Source organism: Lepus europaeus, chromosome 3, assembly GCF_033115175.1.
Source record: "Lepus europaeus isolate LE1 chromosome 3, mLepTim1.pri, whole genome shotgun sequence".
Lineage (NCBI taxonomy): Eukaryota > Metazoa > Chordata > Mammalia > Lagomorpha > Leporidae > Lepus > Lepus europaeus.
Window position 1 is genome coordinate 56,732,295 of NC_084829.1, and position 23,267 is coordinate 56,755,561.

At 39.7% G+C, this 23,267-nt stretch overlaps 1 pseudogene; it reads right to left on the reverse strand.

The window, feature by feature from the left end:
• Positions 1-13,422: 13,422 nt before the first annotated feature.
• Positions 13,423-20,624, reverse strand: LOC133756552 (kit ligand-like; annotated as a pseudogene).
• Between the last annotated feature and the right edge of the window lie 2,643 nt (positions 20,625-23,267).

A 23,267-nucleotide genomic window follows, 5' to 3' on the forward strand; every position in this document is an offset into this window, starting at 1 on the left:
CAAATTATTGAACTCTTTACTCAGTATAGAGTTGATCTTCTGTGTATAAAGTTAATAGAAAATGGATCTTAGTGGAGAATATGACTAGGAATGGGAGAGAAAGGAGTAGGGATGAGAGTGGCAGTGAGAGGGTAGGAAGAAGAATGGTGGGAAAAATCATTATATTCCTAAAGTTGCACTTATGAAATGCATGAAGTTTGTACTCCTTAAGCAAAAGATTTGTTTGGGCAAAAAATAAACTTTAAAAAGATAAAGTTCACACAATTTCTTTTTTTAACTTTTATTTAATAAATATAAATTTCCAAAGTACAGTTTATGGATTATAATGGCTTTTTCCCCCCCATAACTTCCCTCCCACCCACAACCCTCCCCTCTCCCGCTCTCTTTCCCCTTCCATTCACATCAAGATTCATTTTCAATTCTCTTTATATACAGAAGATCAATTTAGTATAAAGTAAAGATTTCAACAGTTTGCACCCACACAGAAACACAAAGTGTAAAATACTGTTTCATGGGCAGGCGCCGTGGCTCAACAGGCTAATCCTCCGCCTTGCGGAGCCGGCACACCGGATTCTAGTCCCAGTCGGGGCACTGGATTCTGTCCCGGTTGCCCCTCTTCCGGGCCAGCTCTCTGCTGTGGCCAGGGAGTGCAGTGGAGGATGGCCCAAGTGCTTGGGCCCTGCACCCCATGGGAGACCAGGAGAAGCACCTGGCTCCTGCCATCGGATCAGCGCGGTGCGCCAGCTGCAGCGCACCAGCCGCGGGGGCCATTGGAGAGTGAACCAAAGGCAAAGGAAGACCTTTCTCTCTGTCTCTCTCTCTCTCACTGTCCACTCTGCCTGTCCAAAAAAAAAAAAGATCTTAAAATACTGTTTCAGTACTAGTTATAGCATTAATTCACATTGGAGAACACATTAAGGACAGAGATCCTACATGAGGAGTAAGTGCACAGTGACTCCTGTTGTTGACTTAACATATTGACACTCTTCTTTATGGCATCACCCTAGAAAGACTCTTGTCATGAGTTGCCAAGGCTATGGAAGCCTTTTGAGTTCACCGACTCTGATCTTATTTAGACAAGGTCATAGTCAAAGTGGAAGTTCTCTTCTCCCTTCAGAGAAAGGTACCTCCTTCTTTGATGGTCTGTTCTTTCCACTGGGGTCTCCCTCACAGAGATCTTTCATTTAGGTTTTTTTTTTTTTTTTTTTTTGCCAGAGTGTCTTGGCTTTCCAATGCCCTAAGGGCTAATTCTGAGGCCAGAGAAGTTCACACAATTTCAGGCTGAAAAACAAAGAATGAAGAATTCAACAGATCAAATAATTGGAGTGGAAAGCTAACAGCAGAGTTGGTGAGGCTAAAAGAGAATATCCTATCTAGGAAACAAATCTTTGAAAATCTTTTAGTCAAACCAAAAAAAAAAAAAAAGGAGAAATTAGAAACAGTGTTAGAGATCTATGAGATATTATCAGATGACCCAACATACAGGTCATATGAGCTCCTGAAGGTGTGAAAGAGAGAATGGATTAGAAGACCTATTTAGTAAAAATAATTACAAAAAACTTGCCCAATTTGGAGAAAGAAGGAATGTCCAGGTATAGGAAACACATAGAACTACTAACAATGATGAACAGAAAAGATATTCACCATGATACATTGCAGTCAAACTTTCAACAGTAAAACATAAAGATTCTAAAATGTGCACCAAAAAAAAATGTCTGATTACTTTCAGAGGCTCTCCAATTAGACTCACAACTGAGTTCTCATCAGAAACCCTACAGGCTAGAAGAGAATGGTGAGACACAGTCCAAGTCTTACAAGGAAAAAAAATGTCAACCTAGAATACTTCACCCTGCAAAGCTCTCATTTATGAATGAATGTGAAATAAAGATCCTACATAACAAACAAAAATTGAAAGAATTTGTCACCATTTGTCCAGCCTTACAAAAGATGCTTAAGGATATGCTACACACAGAAACATAGAAAGACAGTCATAATTACAAAAGAATGTGAAGGCAGAAAATACCCCAGTAAAAGACAAAATAAATCAAAAGTAAACAATAGCAATACTCATGTAAAAATGAAAGGGCCAAGTCATTACTTATCTATAGTCATGTTGAATATAGATGGCCTCAACATTTCAGTTAAAAGACACAGACTGGCTGAATGGATTAAAAAACAATATCCATCTATTTGTTGCCTACAAGAAACACATCTCAACAATCAAGTACACATAAGGATGGAAAAAGTTATTCTATGCTAACAGAAAGCAAAAAAGGTCAAGTGTTGCCATCCTAATACCAGACAAAATAGACTTTAACACAAAAACTGTTAAAAGAGACAAGGAAGGGCACTATATGATGATTAAAGGATCAATTCAACAGGAAGATGTGACTATAATAAATGTATATGCATCCACTTACAGGGCACTTGACTAACTAAAAGAAATGTTAGTAAATTGAAAGGGAGACATAGCCTCCATACAATAGTAATGGGGGACTTCAATACCCCACTTTCATCAATGGACAGATAAACTAGACAAAAAATCAATTGTTGCTGTGGTGCAATGGGTTAAAGCCCTGGCCTGCAGTGCTGGCATCCCATATGGTCACCAGTCGAGTCCCAGCTGCTCCACTTCTGATCCAGCTCTTTGCTATGGCCTGGGAAGGCAGCAGTATATGGTCCATGACGTTGGGCCTCTGCACCCATATGGGAGACACAGAAAAAGCTCCTGGCTCCTGGCATCAGATGAGCTCAGCTCTGGCCATTGTGGTCATTTGAAGACTGACCCAGCAGATGAAAGACTACTCTCTTCTCCCTGACTCTACCTCTCTCTGTAACTCTCTCTTTCAAATAAATAAATCTTAAAAATCTTATAGGATACAGCAAAAGCAGTGTTAAGAGGGAAGTTTATAACAATCAGTTCCTATATGAAGAATTTGGAAAGGTACCAAATAAGTGAGCTATCAATGCATCTCAAGAACCAAGAAAAACAACAACACAAACCCTAAATTAGTAGGAAGAAAGAAATAATTAAAATCAGAAAAGAAATAAACAACATTGAAACAAACAAAAAAATACAAAAGATCAGTGAAAGGAAGAGCTGTCTTTTTTGAAAAAATAAACAAAATTGGGGCTGGAGCTGTGGCTTAGCAGGTAAAGCTGCTGCCTGCACTACTAGAATCCCATATGGGCACCAGTTCGAGTCCCAGCTGCTCCACTTCTGATCCAGTGCTCTGCTATAGCCTGGGAAAGCAGTACAAGATGTCCCAAGTGTTTGGGCCCCTGCACCCACATGGAAGACCGGAAGAGGCTCCTGGATCTTGGCTTTGGATTGGCGCAGCTCCAGCCATTGCAACCAACTGGGGAGTGAACCAGCAGATGGAAGACTTTTCTCTCTTCCTCTCTCCTTCTCTCTGTGTAACTCTGACTTTCAAATAAATAAATAAATCTTTTAAAAAATAGACAAAATTGATACACCATTCACCCAAATAACAAAAAAGTAGGGAGAAGACCAAAATCAATAAAATCAGAGATAAAAAAAGGAAACTTAACAACAGATACCACAGAAATAAAAGAATCATTAGTAATTATCATAGGGAGCTAAATATCAACAAATCGGCAAACCAAAAGAAATGGATAGATTCCTAGATATATACAATCTACCAAAATTAAGTCATGCAGACAACCAACATCAAAAGAGATCAATAACTAAGATGGAAAATTGAATCAGCAATAAAGACTCTCCCCAAAAAGAAAAGCCCAAGACCAGATGGCTTCACTGTTGAATTCTACTGGACATTTAAGGAAGAATTGATTGCAATTCTTCTCAAGTTATTCAAAGCACTTGAAAGGGAGGGAATCCTACTATACTCTTTCTATGAAGCCTCTGTCCCCTTAATTCTTAAACCAGAAAAGGAAACAACAGAAAAGAGAACTATAGACCAATATCCCTGATAAACACAAGTGCAAAAATCCTCAACAAAATTCTCACCAATTGAATCCAACAACATATCTGAAAGATCATTCACCCAGATCAAGTAGGATTTATCCCTGTTATGCAAGGATGGTTCAACATTTGCAAATCAATACATATAATATATCACATTAACAAAATGAAGAACAAAAGCCATATGGTTATCTCGATAGATGAAGAGAAAGCATTTGATAAAATACAACACCCTTTCATGATGAATATCTTAAGCAAATTGGGTATAGAAGGTACATCCCTCAATAGAATCAAGGCAATTTGTGACAAAACCATGGCCAGCATCTGATTGATTGGGGAAAACCTGGGAACACCCCCGTTAAGGCCCAGAACCAAACAAAGCTGCACACTCTCACCATTGCTATTTAATATAGTCCTGGAAGTTTTAGCCAGATCCATTAGACAAAAGAAAAAAAAAGAAATCAAAGGGATATAAATTGGAAAGGAGGAAGTCAAACTATCCCTATTTGCAGATGACATGATTTTATATAAGGGAATCCAAAAGACTCCACTAAGAGACTATCAGAAGTATAAAAGAGTTTGATAATGTGGCAGAATATAAAATCAACACATAAAAATCAATAGCTTTTGTATACAAAAGCTTATATACACAGACAATGTCATGGCTGAGAAAGGACATTTAAGATCAATCCCGTTCACAATAGCTACAAAAAGAAGTAAATACTTTGGAATAAATTTAACTAAGATGTCAAAGATCTCTACAATGAAAATTATAAAACATTAAAGAAAGAAATAGAACAAGACATTAAAAATAGAAAAATAATCATGCTCATAAGTTGGAAGAATCATTGTCACCGAAATGTCCATACTACCAAAAGCAATTTATAGATTAAATGTGATTCCAATCAAATTATTAATGGCAATTTAGTTCTACCATAAATGGACTTAAACTGTTACATTACTCTATGAATCATAATCATCCTGAACTCCTATCTAGTATTCTAGTATTTGTTATTTTTTTTTGTCTTTTGATAATAGGCATTCTAACTGAAGTGAAATAATACCTCATTGTGGTCTTGATTTGCATTTCCCCAATGGTTGGTGACATCAAACATAAAACATTTCTTTTTTTTTTTTTTAATTTGACAGGTAGAGTTACAGACAGTGAGAGGGAGAGACAGAGAGAGAGGTCTTCCTTCTGTGTCTCCCATGCGGGTGCAGGGGCCCAAGGACTTGGGCCATCTTCTACTGCTTTCCTAGGCCATAGCAGAGAGCTGGATCAGCAGAGGAACAGCCGGGACTAGAACTGGCACCCATGTGGGATGCCGGCTCTGCAGGCAGAGGATTAACCTACTGCACCACAGCAATGGCCTCTCATTTTCTCTTGATAAATGCAAATGTATGGTGTATAATAAACATCCAAAAGCAAGTCTGTAATTTGTTTCAATGATTCAATTATTGGCAGATATACTGTGCAGTATGCCAAGTTTATCCCTGAGACAATATTTAGTCTGCATCTGAACTAACATTTGGGAAAGGAATACAGCCTTATGTAGATAGGATTAGAAGATGCCAAACGAAATTGTCATGATACCATCAACCAAGAAGAGTTTTCAGTAACAAGAGACTACTTTTTACATTTTTTCCCTAGAAAAGTACACATAAATGTCCATGAAAGACTTGAGAAATGCTCAATTTCAGGCAAAAAATATATGAAAGTAATTGCAGGAATGAAAACATAGCACAGTCCATCAAAGTAAGGGTGGTCTCCCAAAATAAGTTGCTGTCCTTAGGGTCTTCATCGCTGACCTGCAAAGCACCCTGGAGAAGGCTCAGCTCAGACTATTTCTATCTATGAGATGACTGAATCCCCTTCAATGATTTGTCCACTTCTTGAAAGTTTATAATCAGCAGGACTTTAGAATAATCAGCTGCAACTTTAGAATAAAGCCCACAGCTAGATTAAATTGCAAAAAAAAAAAAAAAAAAACCATGAAGCCCACATTTTTCTAATTTTTAAAGAGCAGGACATTAAAAGAAGATCAAAATTAAAAAATACTGTGATACTGTGATAGCAGGTTGACTGAATATAGATCAAGTGACCATGACTTTGAGTTATGTAGAATGAATGAAACCCTGTACAAGAGAAAAACCGTTTGTCATTGCCTGTACTTCAAAGTCATTTCAGCAAATTAAAAAAAATTTGCATATTTCAGAATTTCCTTCTAATTACTTCATTGTTTTGTTTACTTTCAGCTTAAGTCAGGTGAAATTTGAGATTACTTTTCACTGATCTTAAAATTAGATCATTACACAAAGATTGGCAGGTCCCTGTGTGGGGCCAACATATATATTTTTACTTTGCTTAATGTTCTTTCATATTGTAAAACAATTCCTAGTGGGAAAAAGAACAGTTAAGAATATTTACTATGTTCTTTCACTGATTGCATTTTTTTGTTTGATTTTATGGGAAGCTGTTATAATGCCAATCAAATAATAATATCTTTTTTAATTTATGGAAACCTGAAGATTAAATTCCTTTAAAAAACAAGCATGATTAATAATGATAATAAAATGACATGCTGGAAAGTAGAAACAAGTCCTAGACAATGAAGTTATGGTTTACAAAAGGTCACAGCGCTGCAGACTGATGGCATCTAAATGCCATTGCTGTGACTCAGAATTTGTCCTTCAAACAGTTGAACATTATGTTACAATCAGGGTTTAAAAGTTGAGAGTCTTCATCATTTTATCCCTTTATTTTGTATCGTTTATTCTGCATATGTGCACATATTTTCAGGTCTGCAGAAGGGCATCTGGGAGGTGTTGGGTCCTAACATGGAGTCAGAATTTCTGGTACTAACTCTCAAGAGTTGTGTTAGTAGACAAATTTTTTGTTGTTGTTTCCTTATGGTTCAATTTCTTTTATGAAAGCAACATAGATGCTAAAAGAAAAAAGCTTGTCACATAAATAGATACATAAATAGATTGAAAGGAGCCAAGTCTAATGATGAGGGGAATACATGAGAGGCTGTGGCCTGTGGATCTCTAGAACTGGGTAGGTCAGTAGGCTTGCAGATCTGTTGTAATGAGAACCAATCTGTGAGCAGAAGGTTGGAGATACATGTAACTGTTAGAATCAGTGGAATTGGACACTAACTGAACATTGTGAGTTAGGGAGTTATTAAGTGTAATCCTTAGATTTCTATATTGGACACTTACAAACTTGGGGTACTTTTAACTTAGACAATGGGTACAAGACATGGAATTGATTTGACCAGGGGATGAGGAAGGGATGGTTATTAGGAACAGCTGAGTTTGCTGCACCTGTTGAAAGTCCACATCTGAGAGCAACTGAAAGCAGAGTATATGGTCTATGAACGGAGGAGAGACTGTCTGTAAACAGTAATGGGGAATGAGGAGGATACCTCCCTAAACTGACCTCGAAAATCTATCAGGGTGGCATATTCAAGGTATAACCAATTTTCATTAAGGAAAGAGGGTTGAAGGAATCTTCAGAGAGCTATTTGAGAGTGTGGGAAGATGCTGTCGTTAGAACGCTTCCTCACCAGAACTATAAACATTCCACCATCACCACCAATATCCTCAGCAACAGAGACCAGAAAAAGTCCTAGTCTCTTCATTCCCCTATTTACATTTAATTTTTTGGAAATATTTGGCATAGCTTATTATTTAATTTTAAAAATGTAAATCAGGGGGCCACTGTTGTGGCACAGAGCTAATTCAACCCCTGCCTGTGATGACAGCATCCCATAGAAGCACTGGCTCAAGTCCCAACTGTTCTGTTTCCAATCCAGCTTCCCTGATAATGCACCTGGGAAGACAGCCAATATGGGCCACGTCCTTGAGCCCCTGCCACTCATGTGGGAGACCTGGATGGAGTTCCAGGATCCTGGCTTCAACCTGGCCCAACCCTAGCTGATGCTTCCATGTGGGGAGTGAACCAGGGGATGGAAGATATATCTCTTTTTCTCTCTCCCTTCCTCCCTCTCTCCCTCTCAATTTCTCTGAAATTCTGCCTTTCAAATAAATAAAAAACAAATTTTAATTTGAATCAGGACCTCTTCTTATAAATGTATCATATTAGCAGAAGGGACTTTTTTTTTTAAAGATTTTATTTATTTTATTTGAGAGGTAGAGTTACAGACAGTGAGAGGGAGAGACAGAAAGGTCTTCCTTCCATTGGTTCACTCTCCAAATGGCCACAATGGCCAGAACTACGCCGATTTGAAGCCAGGAGCCAGGTGCTTCTTCCTAGTCTCCCAGGTGAGTGCAGAGGCCCAAGGACTTGGGCCATCTTCTGCTGCTCTCCCAGGCCACAGCAGAGAGCTGGATTGGAAGAGGAGCAACTAGGACTAGAGCCAGCGCCCATATGGGATGCCAGTGCCGCAAGCAGAGAATTAACCTACTCCGCCACGGCACCGGCCCCAGCAGAAGGGACTTTAAAAGTCATATAACTCTTTCAAATGGCATTCAGTTCAAAGTCGTATCATCCAAGTATAGATTTCTATACCATCATAGTTAGCAGAATAAAATAATTTTCATTTGTCACTTGCAATAAAAATTCCATACTTTGTAATGTGAGATAGGGAGGGAGAGCATCAAGCTGGAAGGTAGGAAAGTTAGTCTCTTCCCTCTAAACTGGCATTTTCTAACTGTGTGACCTTTAGCAATTCAATTAATTCAGAAACCTCGGGGCCCAGACAAAACTTTCTGCTTTGGAAGAGTGGCATAACAAGGAATTTCAGTTTAAAAAATGTTTAAGTGTTAAACTGGGATGTGAAAAATTTGTTCTTTCAAAAAAATTTTTTAAAGATTTATTTATTTGAAAGTCAGAGTTACACAGAGAGATGAGAGACAGAGAGAGAGAGGTCATCCATCCATTGGTTCACTCCCCAGATGGCTGTGCCAATCCAAAGCCAGGAGCCAGGAGCTTCTTCCAGGTCTCCCACACGGGTGCAGGGGCCCAAGGATTTGGGCTATCTTCTACTTCCCAGGCCATAGCAGAGAGCTGGATTGGAAGACGAGCAGCCGGGACTAGAACCGGCACCTATATGGGATGCCAGTGCTTCAGGCCAGGGCTTTAACCTACTGTGGCACAGCGCCGGCCACTCAAAAAAATTTTTTTGACAGGCAGAGTTAGACAGTGAAAGAGAGAGAGACAGAGAGAAAGGTCTTCCTTTTTTCCCCTGGTTCACCCCCAAATGGCTGCTATAGCCTGCACGCTGTGCCGATCCGAAGCCAGGAGCCAGGTGCTTCCTCCTGGTTTCCCATGCAGGTGCAAGGCCCAAGCACTTGGGCCATTCTCCACTGCACTTCCGGGCCACAGCAGAGAGCTGGACTGGAAGAGGAGCAACCGGGACAGAATCCAGCACCCCAACCAGGACTAGAACCTGGGATGCCGGCGCCGCAGGTGGAGGATTAGCCAAGTGAGCAGCGGCGCCGGCCTCAAATATTTTAACTCATACATTTTAAAGTTTGATGTGATCCTATTGAATGTATCTTTGCAGATGATACATGATTTTCCAATAGTGACATTATCCTCTAGCCCAGCTAACCCTAATAATGTGAACTTTTGTTAATAAATTTAATATATTGAAGAAGGTCTTTTACAGTAACTGTACACACCCATACATGAAAAGACAGTATTTTAATAATCAAAAGAAATATTTCATATTGTGTGATGCCATATTTTATATGATTTTGTATTTCCTACTCAAAGTGATATATTCATCAATATCTTATGTTGCATTTCAAGTTCTGCCTTCATTTAATTTTTAATTTTTTTTTATCTGAGAGACTGACAGAGAAAGAGAGATGGAGACAGAGATAGCTACCATCTATGAAGTCAGTTCTCCAATGCTCACAACAGCCAGGCCTAGGACAGGATCAAAACCAAGAGTACCATCCAGGTCTCCCCTGGTGGTGGCAGGAACCCAGTTACAGGAGTCATCACCACTGCCTCCCAGGGTAGGGTTCCCACTGGTGGGAAGTTGGAGTCAGGAGCTGGGGCCAGGATTTTGATGTGGGACACAGGCATCCTAACCACTAGGCTAAACGCCCACTTCTGCCTTCACCTAATTATTAAGAGAAATTTTCCCTCAGAATGCCATTCTGAAGGTTCACTATGCACCTTCTGAAACTGGATTATACAAAAAGGGCTTTCAAAAAAAAAAAAACTCACACAAATGTGTATCATGAAGAAAATACCCAAAGATTTCAAAATCTTTTTACATCAACATAAACATATTTTAATTCTGTTTTCCCATAACCTTCTTGAAGTACCCTTGTATATGTTTTAACTTGACACTATCAAATATGTTCCTAAAGTAAAAGGCAGTAGAACTTGAATGTGTTTACTCATATTTCCTCTGTGGTTAAGAACTGCCTTTCTCTTTCTAAATAAGAACGCAAATATTATCTTAAATCTACTTGTAATCTCATACAGTTCCACTTTGTAAGCTCTTTTCTAAAAAACACAAATTGAAGTAATAGGAAAATTAAACAAGGCTGGCTGGCTAAGTATTTGCTATATTTAGCTGTTATATTTTTCCTTCAGTATAAAATTCCACATAAGGTAAAGAAAAGACAGTAAATGTCAGAAAGATTATGGAGCAGCCAAAATGTGCAGGAAGCCAGCATGAATATGAGGAAATCCAGTAACAAATATGTGAAATGTGTGTACAAATGATTAAGTGTACAGATAACATTATATAATTCTGGCATTGGCTTTCAAGCAATCAAGGTGGAGTGGCAGAGGGCATGTGGACAGGGAATAGAGCATTTCGTATGGATGGAAACAAGTCAGCCACGGGGTGGTTACTTTTTAAGCTGGGTGATGGGACATGGGGATTTTTATATGAAACTCTGTACATTTGTATATGTTTGGATTTTGAAAACTAGGATTTTATTAAATGCTTTATTTGTAGGTAAATAAAACTGGACATTTTTCATCCTGGAATATTTTCAAAAAAATAGGATTAATAGCTCAATCTTCCAGTATAAACAATTAATAAAATAATCATAGATTCTCATACACTAACTCCCTTCACCAAACAATGTGTTAATATTAAACTGTCCTTGGGACCAGCGCCATGGCACAGGAGGTTAATCCTCCACCTGTGACACCAGCATCCCATATGGGCACCAGTTCTAATCCCAGCTGCTCCTCTTCCAGTCCAGCTCTCTGCTGTGGCCTGGGAGAGCAGCAGAAGATGGCCCAAGTCCTTGGGCCCCTGCACCCACATGGGAGACTGGGAAGAAGCACCTGGTTCCTGGCTTTGAATGGGCACAGCTCCGATGCTGGGGCCATTTGGGGAGTGAACCAGTGGACGGAAGACCTTTCTGTCTCTCCCTCTCACTGTCTGTAACTCTACCTCTCAAATAAATAAATAAAATCTTTAAAAAAATTAAAATATCCTTGTGTTGTAGAATTTATTTATGAATCATAATCATTTGTCATTCTATTCTTATTTGTTCATATCCTATTTTCCAGAGAGCTATGTAAACAAACTTTGACTTCTAATGCTTTAATAGTCCAAGACACATTTTTTTTTATTTATTTGACAGATAGAGTTATAGACAGTGAGAGAGACAGAGAAAAAGGTTTTCCTTTTTTCCATTGGTTTACTCCCCAAATGGCTGCCACGGCCGGCGCTGTGCTGATCTGAAGCCAGGAGCCAGGTGCCTCTTCCTGGTCTCCCATGCAGGTGCAGAGGCCCAAGCACTTGGGCCATCCTCCACTGCACTCCCAGGCCACAGCAGAGAGCTGGACTGGAAGAGGAGCAACCAGGACTAGAACCCAGCACCCATATGGGATGGCGGCATCGCAGGCGGAGGATTAACCAAGTTAATGGCGCTGCCCCCCCCAAGACACATATTTAACCAAAATGAACATACCAGGGAATTACCCCTCAATCTTTGAGTGGTGATTGATAAATACTGCTCCAAAATCTGTTTCATGAATTGATTGGTTGGTTAATTAATTGACTGATTGACCAAGATTTCAACCCAGGAAGATGGTAAAAATTGATGTGCTTTTCTTTAGGACATAAACATGTCATAATATATTTTTACAAACATGATTTATATACTCTAGCGATCAAGGGAAAAGGCAGCCTTCATCAGAGTGCTAGACACCTTCCTTGGCCAACCAGCCTGCTCTTCAGTGTTCATAGTTCTTTCTGCGATTACCTTGTTTTTTTAATTTTTTTTTTTTTTTTTTTTTTTACATTTTAGGCTTTTATTCAGTGAGAGAAATCAAAGAATAGTGAGAGCTTTATCTGAGAGAGGTAAATCTGGGTTCATACTAAGCACCAGGAACCAGCCACGTGGAGGAGCATCTAGGCCAGGAAGACTAGGGCGGGTGGCCCGAAGGCCACGTGCCCTGGAGGCACAGGGCTACAGCCAGCTCCCTCCTGGCAAGAGGCCAGGGAAGAACAAGAGAAGGGCAGACACACCATGTCCCAGGCTTTTAACCCACTTCCAAAGGGGAGCAGTTAATTAACCTGATTGGCTGGTGGGCACCCACACAGGGGCGTGGCAAAGGTATCAGGTAGGATGTAAGGTCACACGGGGGCATGGCAAACTCGTGGTCTTCCAGCTCACAAACCTAATTGATTTTAACCTCTATGCCTGCCTACTTCATTCCCCCCTTAGAAACTCTATCCCTTAATCCTAAGGGAAGCTGAGGGATGTCGAATCATGTCTTCTGTAACTGCTTCCTGCTTATGAGGGGCGTAGTGCAGGCCCTGCCTATCCAGGGTCTGGAAGTCTCTGTCTAATCCTATCTAATAAATTTGTTTTGTGAGCTGGAGCAGTCTCAGTCATTGCCAATGTCTGTGTCCCCTGCATGGTCAGTTACTCCCAGAAATTCTTACTTTCTATGAGTCTCCCCTCTGCCCAGGCATCATTGTTCTAATTCAGTGCTGGCCCCCTTGCATGCATAGAACCATTTTTCTAGTGGGATATGGGAGAGCATGGCTTATATCAGGAAGAGATCAAGATTCGACCCATATGGTTAATCATCAACTACAAAGCTGACCTGTTGTCTCGTGTGATCACTTAGTTCCCACTGCTTTCTACATCATACAGTGGCTAATATTTGAGTTTTTCATTAATTTTTTCTAGATCCCTTTGAAAAAATTTATTACCCCCACTATTCAGGCTGAAATCTAGTTGCAGAGATAAGGATAACTACAGGGTGTCACTGAAGACTAGAGCTCTGTGGTTTTTCAATATTTAGATATTTCTGGAGCCTTCTCTCCCAACACCAGTTGCAAGTTCTAAATGAGACCACAAGACCCCCAGATCCTTAAAATAGAGTCCTTCTCCATGCAAGGTCTTCTTTATAGATGATTAACTCAGTGCCAACTTCACAGTAAAACACTCTGTTCCAATTTCTGAATCATCCGTATAAAGTCATGGGTAGCAAGAACAGATAAAAATGAAGTCTGTCACTTCAGAGAGAATATGAATTTGTTTAAAGCTGCTTCATTTATGAAGCAAACATGAACTGTTACCAATGTACAAAAGTAGCAGTGTTGAAACAAACCATAATTACAACTCTTGAAACTCTCTTTTTCTTGCAACATACTTATCTCATTATCCTCTTCATTACTCTGTATATTTTCAACTGCCCTTGTAAGATTTGGTTGTTTCTTCTTCCAGTATAAGGCTCCAAAAGCAAAACCAATTACAAGAGAAAAGAATACTGGCAATGCCATGGCTGCCCATTGTAGGCTGGAGTCTCCAATGGAACTTGCAGCCTTGCTGCAAGTTACTGCTACAGCCATCATTCCTAAGGGAGTGGGACACAACAGGGGGTAACATGAATGGTTTTGTGACACTGACTCTGGAATCTTTCTCAGAACTTAATACTTAAGAAACCACCCAATCACTAGTTTCAGATACCACCATAAAGTCCTTGAAGGCATTGATGGATCTATTAAAAATTCTAAAGAATTGTTCAGGAGTAAAGGGCCCGGGTTTGGGCCTCTCAGATGATACTTTTACATTCTTAGGTGAGATTTCTTCCACACACTCCACAAGGTCATCCACTATTTTCCCAAGTTTGTCTATGATAGAATAATTACTCAAGCCTTCAGAAATATTTGAAAGCTTATCCAGAAGATTAGTCAAGCTGACTGACAGCTGTATCACCATCTCATGTATCCAACAACGACTAGGCAAAATGTCCATCCCAGGGACATAGTTGAAGGTTATCATATAGTCTTTTGGAAGATTTGCCACCAATTTTGTGATGTCTTTTACATTATCAGTCACAAGATTCCCGCAGATCCCTTTAGTTTTCACAAGAGGATTAAATGGGAATAGTTGAAGATAAACGCAAGTGATAATCAAAGTTCATGTCTTCTTTATAAGGAGAGGCAAAGCTACAATCCAGCCCAGGCAGCAATGTGGTGACTCTGTTTAGCTGTTCTAAAGCTCCAGCATATTGCACAAGCATTGGCAGCAGAGAATCCAAGAATTGGGTAGCTTGAGTGCTGAACTCTCTCCATGGCCCGTGTTATCCTAAGAACTAAAATCATTAAGACTCAATTGTTGCTGTCAAGGAGGTAGACAGAAAAAGCAGATTGGAAAACAGAATTTGAGGCAGAATAGTACAACCATGTGGTGAGCAGAATAAGCGGTCCCCAAAGACATCCATATCCTAATCCTTGGAACCTATGAACATGTTACCTAACAAGGCAAGGGGAATTCTGAAGATGGGATTAAGGATTTTGAGATGAGGAGTTATCTTGGATCATCCAGGTATATCCACTATAACCCAAAGTGTTATTATTATAAGTGAAAGAAAGAATCAGGATGTCCAAGTGACAGAAAGATTTGAAGATGCTATCTATGGCTGTTGGCTTTGAAGGCAGAAGAAGGGACCACAAGCCAAGGAATGCAGGCATCCACTAGAAGCTGGAAGACAAGGAAACAGACTCCGCTAGAACCTCCAGAGAGGAACCAACCCTACCAGCAGCTTAGTGCTAAGCCAGTAAGCCCCATTTCAGACATCTGATCGCCGGAATCTAAGATAATAAACTTGTGTTCTTTTAAGTCACTAAGTGTGTGATAATTTATTATAGCAACAATAAGAAACTTAGTGAAAGGAACAAGATTACTTCTGACTTGAGATATCAAGAAGAGATTTCTGGAGGAGATAAAATGGAAATATGACAGAGATCACTATTTCAGCATGCTTTAGATCTGTACTGTCCCACAGAGTAGTCACCAGCCACATACTGACTATTTAAATGTAAATGAACTAAAAACAAATATTTACATTAGCTAAGGTATGGAAAAAACCTAACTGAACATTGAAAGGCAAATGAACAGATAAAATGGTTACATAAATTGAAATTTGAAAAAGGAAATTCTACAATGCAGAACACCACGGATGCTGTGCTCTGAATGCTCACATACATTCATGTGTTGAAACATAATTCCCACTGTGATGGTATTAAGGTGTGGGATCACTGGGGAAGTGATTATGTCATGAAGGCTCTTCTTTCATGAATAGGTTATTGTGCAACATAAGAGCTATAGGGAACTAGCTTAGGCCCCTTTTCACCCTTGTAGCTTCCAGCATGTGAGGAAACAGCAAAATGGCCCTCATCAGACACAAAATCCTGGTGCCTTGATCCTAAGCCTCCTGAGCTGTGAAAAAGTGAATTTATGTTCTTTATTAATTACCAAACCTGCACAAATGGACAAAGACAATAGGTGAACCTAGAGGACTTTGTGTTATGTCAACCAAGTCAATCATCCAAAGACAAATACTGCAGGAGTCCATTTATTCTTACATTAGGTATCTAAAAGCAGCTAAATTCACTGAATCAAAGAATATAATCATGGTTTTCAGGGGTCAGGAAAAGGGTAAGTAGGGAGTTGCTACTCAAAGGTCATAAAGCTTATTTAATTCAAGCAAGATGAAAAATCTATAGCGATCTACTGTACAACATTGTATCTGTAGCCAACAGTAATGTATTTTACACTTAAAAATTTGGTGAGGGTAGCTATCACATTGAGTATGCTTACCGAAATAAAATAGGTTTTTTTTTTAATATCAATGCTTTTAAAAGTAATATTTTAAATTCAGTTCTCTGCTGCATTAGTCAAATATCCAATGCTCAATAGCCATATATGGCTAGTGGACACTCTATTGAACAGGATAGATAGAGCATTTTCATCATGACAGCAAATTCTTTGAACAGCCTGGCTGAAAGTCTGTAAGAACTGCACTAATTTCCATAATTACTCTGTGATGCGATATGCTTCTGATTTACTATCTTGGCCAATATGGAGGAAAGACAGATGGAAAAGACACATAAATTTCCATTCAACCTTCAATTGTGTCTTAATCACTCTTAGCCTTTTATGTCTTTTTTAAAGCATGTCACTTGCACTTTGAAAGAGTTATCCAATCCCATTATCCTGATAGTTCCTACTCCTCTTTATTTTAAGTAACTGATACATCAGACCAGCTAGTTCATTCCTTCTATTGGTGTAGCACCCCAGTTCACCACTGGTGACTTTTCAAAATTGGATCACAAATTTCTGCCACTTGAAGGCCCACATCTCCCACCACCAGGAACAGGGGCCTCAATGCCACTGGAACAGTGACTAATCCAGTTTAAGAACATTATTTTGTCATAGCTTTCTTGTGTCACTCCTGCAACCACCTGCTGCAGGTTGCAGCACTTAACATGCAGAATGCTCATTAGAGTGTTTAGAGAGCACCTTTGGATGGCCCAGATCCAACATACATCAGATACCACGTGGAGCTCTGGAACTAAATGGCTATTACAGTTGCCCTATGTTGGGCTCTAATACACAGAACTTCATAACTCTGCCTCTATCATTAGATGTGGGGTAACCCAGGATAGGCACTGACCATAGGCCAGATAGCTCTTCATAGTTAAGGCAATGCATGATAGAACTAACAACTGAAAGATATTTACTAACAATGATCCCCAGCATCTATATCAAGAAGTATCTTCTGAAGAAGATCTGGACAATTTATTTCCATATCCTTTCATAACTCTCCTTGGAATAGAAACCTGACAACTGAATGGACTTTTGTCTACTTTGTTCATCTTTAGTACTCAGCCCCTAGAACACTGCTAACATAGCATGACATTACTTCTTCATCTGCATAGACAGAGGAAAGATTGGATAGTGGATGGATGGATGGATAAATGGATGATGATAGATTAAGTGCAAAATAAAGAATTCATTACTTACACATCTGTAATGATATAATCCTACAGTGGATTTTTGTAAGGCAAAAGCTGTATATTGTTTATACATTGAAGGCTCTGGAACTCCAAAATTAATAAAAGTTAGTGAATGAAAAAAGTCAGGGAGTTGCAAGGTAAGTTACTTGGAGTGTGAATTAAGTGCAGCAAGAATTTGGTAAAAAGAAACTAAGTTTCTGTATGCAGACAGGCCAAGAAATGGAGGACTTAGGGAAGAAAATTTAAATAATTGACTTTATTCCTGTAGAAATATTCCAGCTCACTTTGGACCACTTTGGAAAAGCAAAGTTCATGTCTTCTGGCTCCTACTACAGAAAGACTTAAAGCAAGAGGTCTCAGCTCTGGCTGCAGATTAGACCAGTGGGGAGTTTATAAAATACTAATGCCCATGGCCCTACCCAAATGAATTGAATTAGAATCTTGGAGAAGAGTTTGAGTACCAGTATTTTTTATACTCCCACATGATGCTATATATCCATCCAAGGTTGAGCACCACTGTCTTAAAGGCATACTGATATCCAACAAGTAGGTAAGTAGAAGTAAAGTTATCAATATTAATATTGTGCCTGATAATTATTTAATTAGGATTATTACTGACAAAGAATTTCACTAAAGATAAGCATTCTGATATTACAAAAATGTTTCTTTCTATTTTTATAGAAATTACTTAGAGGCCATTTACAAATATATGACAGCAGCCAGGATAACTTGAGTTACTAGTTGAGTAGGTCTCAGTGAAAAGCCAAGGGGGTGTACTGAGAATAAATGAAGTCTTCAAATAGTTCATAAAAAATGGAATTAAAAAATACATTAATTATGTTGTAAAATACTTTCAAATACATGCATACATATTTTCATGAACATTTTAAAGATAGCTTATAGGCTGGCGCCGCAGCTCACTTGGCTAGTCCTCCACCTGCGGTGCTGGCACCCCAGGTTCTAGTCCTGGGCAGGGCACCGGATTCTGTCCCAGTGCGCTGGCCATGGCAGCCATTTGGGGGGTGAACCAATGGAAGGAAGACCTTTCTCTCTGTCTCTCTCTCTTTCACTGTCTAACTCTGCCTGTCAAAAAAAAGAAAAAGATAGCTTATATACATGAATTTCAATTTTCCTGCATCAAAGTTAACTTTTAATTCCATGTTTCCACAAACTTTTTAAAATCCCTTTGCACACATTCATTCATATACTTACATATAACATTATTATAGCTACAATATTGTTATACAATGCTTAAAATATAGCATATATTCATGCTTTTAAAAATGAATACATTTTTCCTTCTGCCAAAAATCTATTTAGCCCATAAACACACTTGAGTAGTTATGCAAAACATGGACATCCTGGCACAGTTACAGTAAATTAACAGGTACCTAACACTTAAGAGCCAAAAATAATAAACAATTATTCATTTTTAATACTTATGACATAGATTTAGTAATGAAGCATCAATGTATTCTAAAAGCACCATTTCCATAAAGAGAAAACTTCCAAAACTCCTAATGTTACCCTTTCGAACACTAGTCTGATAGAATATAGTGATTCTTTCCCCAAGAGGAATGTACAAAGATGGTGAGCAGAAAGAATAAACTGGAAAAGGCAACTCTTGGACTAGTGTGTAGGAACTAGTTCCAGGACATGAGCTGCTGAGAACTTGTGTTCCTAACGTAATCAGGGAGTAGTCCAGATCAGGGCCTCTGGGCAAGGAGTCATTTGGGCTCCTATAATGCCACTCTACTATTATAATGCCTGCTCAAGTTCCTTATCAGATAAGCAATGAAAAGCAGGAAGAACACTGAGAAGAATGCTGTTAGAACCCTTTATAATGGGAGCTAAGGAAAAATTACAATCCATACTTTCCTGAGAGAGTACCTTTCCTTTAAGTAAACTGACAATACAAGTCTAGGTTTTTATAACAAAGTAGCAAGACAACAGGCACCTAACAGCTGTAACTGTGTGTGTGTGTGTGTGTGTAGCTTCAAAAAGCTTTTGGAAGACCAAATTAAATGTATGAACTTTTTGGTGACAGTTTTTTTTCATAAGCTATGAAAAATTCATATTTGAAAAAAACTATGCATGGCTTTCAAAAAAAAAAAACTTGCACCACAATAACTCACACTTCTTTTTTTATTTGGACAGGTAGAGTTATAGACAGTGAGAGAGAGAGACAGAGAGAAAGGTCTTCCTTCCGTTGGTTCACTCCCCAAATGGCTACCATGGCTGGCACTGTGCTGATCTAAAGCCAGGAGCCAGGTGCTTCTTCCTGGTCTCTCATGCGAGTGCAGGGGCCCAAGCACTTGGGCCATCCTCCACTGCCTTCCCAGGCCACAGCAGAGAACTGGAGTGAAAGAGGAGCAACCAGGACTAGAATCTGGCACCCACATGGGATGGCGGCACCGCAGATGGAGGATTAACCTAGTGCGCCACAGCGCCGGCCCAATAACTCATACTTTTCACTATATTATTTTTTTTTGATAGGCAGAATGGATAGTGAGAGAGAGAGACACACTATATTATTTTTTTATTTGATTTTTTGAGACACAGACAAAGAGACCTCCCATCCATTGTTCACTCCCCAAATGCTCACAAATACCATGGCTGGAACAAGGCTGAAAGTTAGGAACTCAATTGAGGCTTCTCAGAGTTTATATTGGCAGGAACCAGGAGCTGCAGTTGGGAATCAAACTCATGGACTCTGATATGGAATGCAAGCATCTTAACATCTGTGCCAAATGCCTACCCACTAACATTATAACATTCTAACAACACTGAAAAGCTTCTAAGGTACAAAACACTCAGCTTCCATAGTGTCCAACTCAGAATCTCCTATTAGAGTTTTACGTGTCTCATTTGTGATTTTAACATGGAAAGAAAGATAAGGATACTGTGATATTATTATTAGTCTTCAGCGCATTCTCTAAATGGAACAAAAGCAACAAGTCTCTTAATTTCCAATTAGTGCAGAGCTGCTTTCTACATATAGTAACCGTAAACCACAAGAGAGCCACTAGAGGGCAATAGAGCAACATAAATACTCTGGCATTTTGCATTTGCTTCTCTAGTGCAATATACTTGTAGACAAAAATCTTTAGAATCTGAGCACTTTCAATATTATGGGATGTTCCTTAAAATGCAGGAAGATAATTGTTCAAAAATAAATCAACTAAGAACTATTTAAGGCCAGTAAGTGCAGTAAGTGTTGTAGATATCTTGTCTATAAACAAGGCAAATGCATGAATGCAAACTCAAACTGAATTTTCAGCCAGATATCTTACTATACAATAAAGAACACTTACATTTTGTTCCCTTTTTAAGTGTATGGTCTCAGGAAGAGGCCCCGAGGTATTCTCTAAGCATAATGGCTGTTTTCCACCTGTGAAGGTCCTCGCCATGCCTCACACCTACCCTCCCAGCCTTTGATCCCACAAGAGCAGATAATGCACATGCTGGCAATCACCTCTGAGGTAGCTTCATATGAAGGCTCTAAGTAAATGTGGCCAAGGATGGCAGGCTGAACCAATAAGATTCTCTCATTCTGGAATTTAAATGTATATCCATGGAGATAATCAACCAGTTCATAGCAGGAATGTAAACAAGAAGAAAACAGTTTTATGATCCCTGAATCCTTCTTCTGAGGGGCCACTAGAATAGTCCTTCTTTAGATGTGGGTTGAGTCTCACATCTTTCCCATTTCCAAGCCACAGTTGCTATTCCTCCTTAGAGGAGGAGGAGCTTCCTTTGAATTCTTCTCTCCAACTCTCTCTCTCCTCATAACCCTTCATTTTCCCTCTCCCTTTCTGTTTTTGCACATGGATATTTTCAATTCTTGAGTCGAGCTCATCAGTTCCCTTTTCTTTCCACCTGAAAAGGGAGCTTAACAGCACACTGTAAGGGCTGGCATGGTCGCACAGCAATTAAGCACAGCTCACAACATCCACATAGGCATCCACATAGGACCTCCAGTTTGAGTTCTGGCTGGTCTGCTTCAAATCTAGCCTCCTGCTAATGGGCTGGGAAAGCAGTAGCAGATGACCCAAATACTTGGGTTCCTGCTCCCATGTGGAAGACCCAGACTGAGTTACTGGTTTCTGGCTTTGGGCTGGCCAAATCCTGGCTGTTGTGGGCATTTGGAGAGTGAACCAAAGGATAGAAGATATCGCGCGCTCTTTCTCCCCACCCCCATTCTCACCCCCTGTCACTATGCCTTTCAAGTAAGAGTCTATTTTTATTAGACTCCACTGAAGTTAATAATAATATATACCTGAACTTTGTTAAGAGAGTATCTATCAAGTATTTTCCCGGCAAACAAGTAATTACATGAGATGACAGATATGTTCATTAGTTTGACTGCAATCACTTTACAATGTATATGTATATCAAAACATCACAATATACACATCATGTATATCCAATATTATTTGTCAATTATACCTCAATAAATCTGGGGGAGTTCATATACAGTAAGTGCTTGGCCAATGCTAGCCAGTTTCTTTTTTAATTTACGCTTTGAGTTGGCAAATAAAAATCATATATATATATATATATATATTTACATTCTACAACATGTTTTGGCATACATTATATATTATGGAATGGCTAATTTATGCAATCTATTTAACATATGTATTATCTCATATACTTACCACCTTTTTGTAGTGAGAACAAAATCTACTCTCTTGATAATTTTCAACTATACTATAATTTGTTATGAGTAGTAGTCACCACAACATACAAAAGCTTCCCTGAACATACTGCTAAGCAATTTTCTTTTTTGCTTATGGTATTTCATTGCAATTGTGTGGGCATATCCTTGAACCACCATGGAGTAAAATTATAATGTTATTGATGCCCTAAGAAAAACTACAAATAAAAACACAATTTAATTATAAGTTCAACATTCTTTTTTTTTTTTTTTTTTTTTGGACTAGCAGAGTTAGACAGTGAGAGAGAGAGAGACAGAGAGAAAGGTCTTCCTTTCTTTTTCCATTGGTTCACCCCCAAAGTGGCCGCTACAGCTGGCACATTGCGGCCGGCGTGCTACGCTGATCCGAAGCCAGAAGCCAGGAGCTTCCTCCTGGTCTCCCATGCGGGTGCAGGGCCTAAGCACCTGGGCCATCCTCCACTTCCTTCCTGGGCCACAGCAGAGAGCTGGGCTGAAAGAGGAGCAACCGTGACAGAATCCGGCGCCCCAACCAGGACTGGAACCCGGGGTGCTGGCGCTGCAGGCAGAGGACTAGCTTAGTGAGCCACAGCACTGGCCCAAGTTCAACATTCTTATATTCAAAAAATAATTGCAGCTTTATAAGAATATTTCAAAAGATTAAATAATTTGACTTTTTTTTATTTTTATTTGACAGGTAGAGTTATAGACAGTGAGAGAGAGAGAGACAGAGAGAAAGGTCTTCCTTCCATTGGTTCACTCCCCAAATGGCTGCTATGGCTGGCGCTGCGCCAATCCGAAGCCAGGAGCCAGGTGCTTTTTCCCTGTCTCTCATGTGGGTGCAGGAGCCCAAACATGTGGGCCATCCTCCACTGCCCTCCCGGGCCACAGCAGAGAGCTGGACTGGAAGAGGAGCAACCAGGACTAGAACCCAGTGCCCATATGGGATGCCGGCACCTCAGGCAGAGGATCAACCAACTGAGCCATGGCACCGGCCCCAAATAATTTGACATCTAAATTCGAGCTGCTGGAGAGAAAATATAAACATATCAAGCCCAGCCTACTCACTAAGGCATATGACTTCTACAGAAGTGATGTCTAGGATTTGAAAATGGAAACCCCAGGACTGGCATTGTGGCACAGCAGAGTAAGCCCCAACCTGTGACGCTGACATCCAACATGAGCACAGGTTTAAATACTGACTGCTTCGCTTGCAGTCCAGCTTCCTGTTAATACACCTGGGAAAGCAGCCAAAGATAGTCCAAGTGCTTGGACCCTTGAAACTCATGTGGGAGCCTAGGATGCAGTTTCAGGCTCCTGGTTCCACACTGGCCCAGCCCCAACCATAGCAACCATCTGGGGAGTGAATCAGTGG